The sequence below is a fragment of the Montipora foliosa genome, chromosome 2 (genome assembly GCF_036669935.1).
Source record: "Montipora foliosa isolate CH-2021 chromosome 2, ASM3666993v2, whole genome shotgun sequence".
NCBI classification, from domain to species: Eukaryota; Metazoa; Cnidaria; class Anthozoa; order Scleractinia; family Acroporidae; genus Montipora; species Montipora foliosa.
The window spans coordinates 28,060,066-28,068,358 of NC_090870.1; the positions used below are offsets into that span (position 1 = coordinate 28,060,066).

Here is an 8,293-nt window from a genome sequence, read left to right on the forward strand (position 1 = left end):
AACTCCACACTTAATGGTCTGCGTTGGAGAACATGTTTGATTAATTTGGACAAATTGCCGGCGGCATGAAAAGTAGCTTTTAATCCACCGCAGAGCCACATCACGGATACCATAGTGCTCCAGCTTGGTAAATAAAATTTGATGGTCAAGAGTGTCAAAAGCTTTGGAGAGATCTAGGAAAACACCTACAGTAGTTTCACGTTGGTCAATTGCCGAGGAGATTTTATTTATCAAATGAATTAGAGCATGGGAAGTTGAATAGTTTTTCCGAAATCCGAACTGAAATACATCATATATTGCACTGCGGGTATGAAATCAAATGAAACCATGTTGTCTCGCAGTGATGAGCGCAAATTTCTATTGCGTGGAGGAGCCTGAAAAATTTTTCAGGACTTAAACGGGATTTGAACCCGCAACCTCGCGATACCGGTGCGATGCTCTAACTAACTGAGCTATGAAGCCACTGACGTTGGGAGCTGGTCACTTCTGAGTTCACAACTTCCCGTGATAAGTAATTATGAGTGAAAGATATATATGAAATACATCATATATTGCACTGCGGGTATGAAATCAAATGAAACCATGTTGTCTCGCAGTGATGATTTGTGGCATACACAATACTTTCCATCACTGCAGTACCCTTACTAACGTCATACGAATTGCAATATAGTACAGACATTGCACTATTTCCATTTCGTCCAGCTTGTCCTGTTTCCTGAAAAAAGTCTTCCATAGTGTAGGGTATGCCAATGTGTATCACCCTCTCCACGGTAGGTACATCTATCCCAAAACCAAATGCAACTGTGACAAATAGCACTCTTGCAACAGAAGTACCAGAATGATATTAAACTCTTAACTAGACTAGTACGGTATTCCTCTGGGTACTGTGCATGGTATTGGGCAACCGGACGATTACTGAAAATTGCAGGAGACCCAGGAGGATAAAACTGCTGTTCCCCAAGTTCTTGCTCAAAATAACTATAGCACTCACCACAGGTTTCAAGGTTGCTATAGAAAATTGTCAAGGGACTTGAAATTACCTTTTCTTTGAGCTCTAGTGCATAGGGTTTCATCACGTCTATCAACTTCTCATCACCTCTGTTGCCCCTTGGCAAAACTCTATAGAAGATGTTCTCCCTGTTTGGGTTGGCCTCCACATTAATGACATTTTGCATGCCTAGGCTTCATTTAATTTCTTTTTGATAGCATGCTGCTGCAGTTGCTGTTAATGCCAAAATTGGGGTTTTTGGCATAAAAGATCCCAAAAGAACAAGCTTCGTATAAGCTGGTCGAAAATCTTTCCTAGACGTAAATAAAAAATCCAAATAAATTGACGGTGAAGAAATCAAAATTTCATCAACAAACGACTTCTGGCAACAGCATCCAGAGGTCCATTTTAATATTGGTCTTTTGGAAAGCTAGAGTGTTATGACCCCTTTTCAAAAAAAGAACAAGGAAAACTTTACCATAAACAAGATACGAAAATACAAATTTCACACTAAGGTAAGCAATTTTAAAATAAGTCTTAACTCATAGAAATAATTTTAAGTTCTTATGTCAGTTTATGATAAGCTTAGAGCTTGCAAGAAAAGACTGCAAAACGTCCGTCCGAGTTAAACAAGTTTTTATTCTGTCAGTCTTTACATACATAAACTACATAAACAAACCAGAATTAAACAGTTCCTACCACTGTACGATGAAATGTGCCTCATGTATTACCACGGCTTTAACCCTATTTCTAAAAGACCATCTTAGGAGAGTCCGCACTGATTGATTTTCCACAAACACTTCTGCATGACATTCCATACACAAATTTGACCGTGTCATCAATAATCTGATTCACAAACTGATCATCTTCCTTCAGGCCTTTGCCACCGACACCTCTTTCTTTTAATTTCTCGATTTGATCCGATATGATGGCATTCAGCGGAGAAACAACAAGAACGCAACTGTGACTGACTTTCTCAAGGCGGTCCACAACAAAAGCTTAAGGGACTTTCCAAAACCCGTCGGTAAAATACATAAACAATCTTGCTTTTCAAAGTAACGGCATACAAGGCAGCTTTCTGTTCTTCTTTCAAAACCAAACCGCTTAACTTAAGTGCAGTCATAGACTCTCCCAACGCCTCTTAGAACGGTCAGTGTAAAACGCAAACTGCAGAGCAGGGGTAAAATGCAGACTGAGGTTATAATTTAACTGTTGAAAAAGCCCAAACCCATTAGAAATGCTACCAGTTAAGCTCAAATATTGTTTTAGGCCGAAGGTTAGCATTTCTAAGGGGTTTTAGCCTGTTCCAGGCTCTCAGATAGTCGAGAAAACGAAAAGAACTGCCTAATTAGGCCTAAAGCAATATTCAGGCTTAACTGTTAGTATTTCTAATGGGTTTGGGCTTTTTCAACAGTTAGATTATAACCTCAGTCTCCATTTTACTCCTGGTGTGCAGTCTGCAGTCTGCGTTTTACACTGACCGCTCTTGAAACCCATCTGACACGAAACAGGCCATTTTGACTTCATTGTGTAGTTTCCCATCTCTTCCCTCCCTACGGACCTCCCCACGGTCCTCCCTACGGATTAATTTCTGAGGATGAGCAGATTAGTTGGCAAAAATTAAGCAGCGCTACCGGATGTCCGTGATTTTCTCCGACCACGTGACCAAAAGAAAGGGAGGCTCTGGAGACGAGAATGACCGTGTCCCTTTAAGTTGTTGGAACAACCGTAAAAAGTCACAATTGTTGAAAATGATGGCGTCGGGAAATTTGAAAGTGAAAATAAGCGATTTTAAAATACAGCTGTCCTGATATAACTGAACACTTTTTTAAAAGCAAAATTCGAACAAATTTGTCTCGAAACGTTGTTTCCTTCGATTTAAAGTTCTTCTGTAGCAAGAGTGAAGGTTCCCTAAAAGCGAACCGCTTAAAGATTTGGGTTGATACGTTTTACACATATAATCAAACGTAATTCAACGAGCATCCCGTCGTTATTCTTTGCAACCCCTTCTATGTAATCTGATGGTCTCTGAGCAAAACTACAAGATTTGTTGCAAACGTCCATATTAATAGACCAGGATTCGGTTGTTCAAAAGGTGGCTAACCCTATTCACCCAGACCGAATAAATCACTATCCAGCGGGAAAAAACAAGCAAAACTAATTGAGTTATCCAGTGGATAGCGTTATCCACCATTCGAACAAATGGGTCAGGATGTAAAAATATATCTCTGGTGCTGTATGGAGAATATGAAGAATTATCCCATCTGAATTTTAAAAAGAAACTACCTACCTACTGAACCCAAATTTTGTATATCAGGCTGATCACAATTTTTGCCGTTATGTTTTCTATGGTTTAATTTGGCAAATTAATTATTAACTGATACTACTGTGCAGGTGACTGGAAAGATAAGACTAGACAAGATTTCCACTTTTTTTTTTTCTGCGTGACCAAGTCTGCTTTCAGTTGCGTGATGAACATAAGCATCGAAACTTGCGTTTCGAACTGTTTGCCCGCGAAAGGGTAACTACTTTTCCGCTAATATGATTTATTTCCTTTTCTTTTAACGATATGTCATTACGTAATACGAATTATGAATTACTTTGCACTTAGTTCTTGGCAATTACTTTTTCTCCACCATCTCCCAGTCTATTTAACGTTGTGCTGTCTAAGCCACCAAAGCTTTGGCTTTTTTTTTCTTTTTGAGAATAACTTTACTGTACTGCATAAATTTATTTTTCTTTGATTTATATTATTTGTCTGCTTATTAAGTGCCGCAATATTCATTCCTTGTTTATGAATATTGTGTTAATATTGCAAAAATAGCAAACACGTGTAAATCTAAAAACCGGCCAGGCCAGAATTGCCTACCCGAGCAGCACTACAACACCATTTTTTTGGTTACAAAGGCATAGCCGCTTATCACATTGGCAAATAAACGCTCTTTTGTAATACCATGCGATATAATAGCAGCTGACAGTTAGTGTGGGATTGTTAGGTTAGTGGTTGGTCCTTTATCTGCCACTATACTTTCTCGATCAGTCCACATCTTCCACTCTGTTATCTCTATTGTCCTTGTGTTCTTGCTCTTCACTGCTTTCACTTGGAAATCCACTGTAATTAATGACATCGTACAATTTAGGTTAGAACAGTCCTAACTGGCATAAAATTCACTAGAAAGACGAAATAAAGTATATACAAGGCTAAAAATTATAAATCATAGTGAAAAAGTGGTTATGGTTATTCTGAGTGAAGTTAAATAATCACAACAGACGCAAACACTAATTCTGGTTTGGTGATTCGACTATACTCGTACATATGTTTCAAGAAACGAAATGATATATGAAAGGAATCATATATTGAACTGCGGATGTGAAATCAAGTGAAGCTATGACCCTCGCAGTTCTGGACGCATGCAATTTTAGCGATTGCGTAGAGAAACCTGGACTTCAACAGGGGTTTGAACCCTTGACCTCGCGATACCGGTGCGACGCTCTAACCAACTGAGTTATGAAGCCACTGACGTTGGGAGCTGGTCATTTGTGGGTTCTAATGTTCCCGTGATGAATGAATCAACGAATGAAATGATACATTGCGTTCATAACTGCGAGGATCATAGCTTCACTTGATTTCATATACGCAGTTCAATTTATGATTCCTTTCATATATCATTTCATTCGTTGATTTGTTCATCACGGGAACATTAGAACCCACAAATGACCAGCCCCCACCGCCAGTTCATAGCTCAGTTATAGAGAGCGTCTCACCTGTATCGCGAGGTCAGGGGTTCAAACCCCGTTAAAGTGCTGAATTCTTTAGGCTTCTCTACGCAATCGCTAAAATTTGCATTCATAACTGCGCGGATCCTACCTTCACTTGATCGTATATATGTTGTCGGCCAAATCCGGTCTCAAGTTGAATCCGTTTTTACCTTAGTTAAATTGGTGATCCTCATTTTACCTAAACTGAACGTGCACTCTAGTTTAAGCAGCTCTCAACCCTCCAAAAAGGACTGAAAACACCTGTACCTTCCATCAAGCTCTGTCTTACGCGTCTCGACATATGTTCCTAATGTTTCGTATCATCTAATCGGTTTCTGCATGAATACATGTATTCATACACCTGTCCATTCAGTCTCAACATTACATCATATTAAGGGAACAAAGAACTAAACTATGCACTTACCGGTACTCAACTCGGACCTTCTAGACCTATAGTCTTCACCACTACGCTACAACGACGAACATGCTCAACCCAACACAGTTCTTTTGATTATTTCCTTTAGTAAAATAAGTCAATTGATACCCATGTCTAATAACCAAAATTAATCCTAACCCGACCCTAATTACTCTTTACGCTTAATTTAGGCTCCAAAAAAGTTTCTTTAATTCATCTGAATGCGTATTCAACCTAGGTAAAAACAGATTCCAGCTGAGGACAAATTTTACCGGCAACATATATATGGTTGGCGCAAGCATGGTTGGAGCTGGCGCAATGTTGACAAAGTTCTGTACATCTGTAAAAGGACCCTTCGCTCACCTTGGGCCTCCAGTGCCAACATTAACTTCACTGTTGTCACCAATGGCGGCATTACCACCTGAGACACTGATATCATAACTGCTCTGGCCAGCGGTGAGTTGTGGACGGACACTGAAAGAAATCAAATGTTGATTCTGTTGACTTGCATAATTCAGACTGATTGACACACGTGCAAAATGAGCGTTGAACCAATCAGAGTTAAAGTTAAATGTGACTTCCTTGAAGCGCGGGAATAAGAACGTGTGCTAGTATTGGTTTTCGTTTGCTTCATTACACAGGCCGCCCAAGCGTGTAATAACATATTACGTATGCTGGTGTGTTCTTTAAAGGTTTGTATGAAAAAGGAACAGATTTGTTTTAAAAGAAAGAAAACACAAATCTCTTGCAACTAAATCCACGTACTTTGCAGAAATGTTGTTCAGTAACCTTTTTTGTCACCCCGTCTCCGTCTTTAGCGGATTTGATGCGATGCCAGGGGGATTATCGTTTTCCTATTTGTTGCTTTCCCACCACGAAGAAAAATTTCAACATTTCTGTATGGTATGTCTGGCTAGTCTAAACCACAGGATAGTAGGTAAACAATCAACTTTGTTTTTAAAGTTTACAAAAAAAAAAACAAAAACAAAACAAAACAAAACAAAAAAATCTTTTTTTTTTCTCTCGGAAGCACGTTATTTCTGAACTCCGTCTGACTGCTTGGTTGTTTGATGCAGCATATTCAGGTCTTGTAGCGCAATTTATTGTGCTAGATAGTAGTATAACCTATTGTTATATTTCTGCTGGTCGGCCGAAACCGCTAAAATAAAGCTACTGGTTTTTGGCCATGATGTGTACTGCGTTGTGGAGCAGAAAGATTTAAGTGTCTAGCCTTCTAGCGCTGGAGTACCAATTGAGCGAGTGCTCTCACCACTACGCCAGCCCTGCAAGTGGAATGTATAAGGAGGTCAATGGCTACCATTAAATTAACGCCTCAAGGACTATGTGCAATGTGTCCACTACAGAACTAATAGGACTTACGTGGCATCAAGGAGATTTCCAACGTTGACTTGACTACCTGTTCCTACCGCAGCAAAGGCTCCGCGATGAACAGTTTTAATCTCAGCGTTTACGTTCACGTTTAATTCTTTGGCACAAACGACTGATAAAAAGCAGATAAGAAAACAGAGCGACATGGGCTAATTATCTTGAATGGACTTAAGAACAAATCTCTCTTTAGTCCGTAAAATTACTACTGCATCGAGGAAAATTTAACAAACCAACTTTCCCAAAACGCGACAGATTTAATAGTCTTTTGCATCTATGTTAATCTATTGTTAACTAAACATTCGTTCAAATATCAAGTTCTTTTGGATTTTGCGCATGCTAGCTAAAGAGGCCATAGAGGCCCTTGTTTATACCAAGACTAAGGATCAATTATCGCAAATCCAGAGTGACATATGGAACAAAACAACTCTTAACATAAAAACCGCCTCATTCTTTCACTGAAAACCTCAGAAGAACTTTACAGTTTATTTTGCTTTCATCCATAGCATTTCTATACAGCGTTTCTCCTATTTCATCATTCATTAGTAACTTATTTATTCCTTAATTTATTTATTTACTTATTTCATTTATCCAGTTCGATAGTTAGCAAAGAAACTTGAACATGATCAATTGACGTCTGTGACCTGTGATTGATGTTACGTTTGTTCCCTCAGTCACTTAATCAAAGGTTGCCTTTTTGCCACATGTTACATACAAATAAATATACTGTATATTTAGTCGGTCAAATCCGGTCTCAGGTTGAATCCTTTTTTACCTAGGTTAAATTGGTGATCCTAATTTTACCAAGGTTGAATACGTTCCTTTTGTTCTCATTTCTAAATGAAGCCGTGTGGTTTCGGAATCTTGTTTTGGATTGGTTCGCGGTAAGCCCGATGTATGTTTCCTGTTTTCAAAAGGAAGGCAACCGAGTTGAGTAAACACATCTGGTCCCTAAAGGACACCAAAACGGAATTTGCTGTAACCTGGAAAGTAATGGCTCGCGCCAGGCCGTATTCAAATGTATCAAAGAGATGCAATCTTTGCATAACAGAAAAATTTTACATATGTAAACCGGGAGCCAGCACCCTGAACAAAAGGAACGAACTGGCGAGTGCGTGCCGGCACACAACCAAATATTTGATAAAGCATGCTTGAACCATCAACTTATGAAAGGAATGTTAGTCAGCCAGTGTTTCATGCACCCGACGAGAGAGGACCATCAGGCCCTTTCGAAACAGTTTTGTAGTGTTTTAATGTTTTAATTTTTCCTTTCCTATGCAATTAATTATAAAGCACTCTATATATATATAACTGCAGACAGTACTGTTTCGGCCTTCTGGACCTCATCAGTGCAGTGCTGATGTCTGGGATGGAGGTTAAGCTTACAAAGCCACCCCATATATATATATATAGTGAGTAAAAAGGAAGCGAGGACGGACAACTTCTGACGTTAAAAAGTTAAAAAATTAAAAATTTACTAAAACGTTTCGGTCAAAGACCTTCTTCAGTTATGACAACTTTTGAATAAAAACGAAACTTAAATAAGATTTAGGCGCTAACAATTACACAATACCAAGTGACAGCTGTCAAAAAAATATAAGATTGCAAAAAAGAAGAACAAAAAGTGGTGCTAATTTGTACATGACAAAAAAGCTAAATTAGCGAAGCAAAAAAATTAACAAAACCCCTAGAGGGGCCCTTAAACAGTATAAATCATAATGAGCTTCCCGGGCAGGGCCTTTGAG

The 8,293-nt window shown here is 38.9% G+C and overlaps 1 long non-coding RNA gene across 1 annotated transcript; it reads right to left on the reverse strand.

The window, feature by feature from the left end:
* Positions 1–3,722: 3,722 nt before the first annotated feature.
* Positions 3,723–6,613, reverse strand: LOC137990642 (uncharacterized). The gene is made up of 3 exons (XR_011121534.1): positions 6,543–6,613; positions 5,526–5,636; positions 3,723–4,100 (listed from the first exon to the last, which is right to left on the reverse strand). It is a non-coding gene; the product is annotated as an uncharacterized lncRNA (long non-coding RNA).
* Between the last annotated feature and the right edge of the window lie 1,680 nt (positions 6,614–8,293).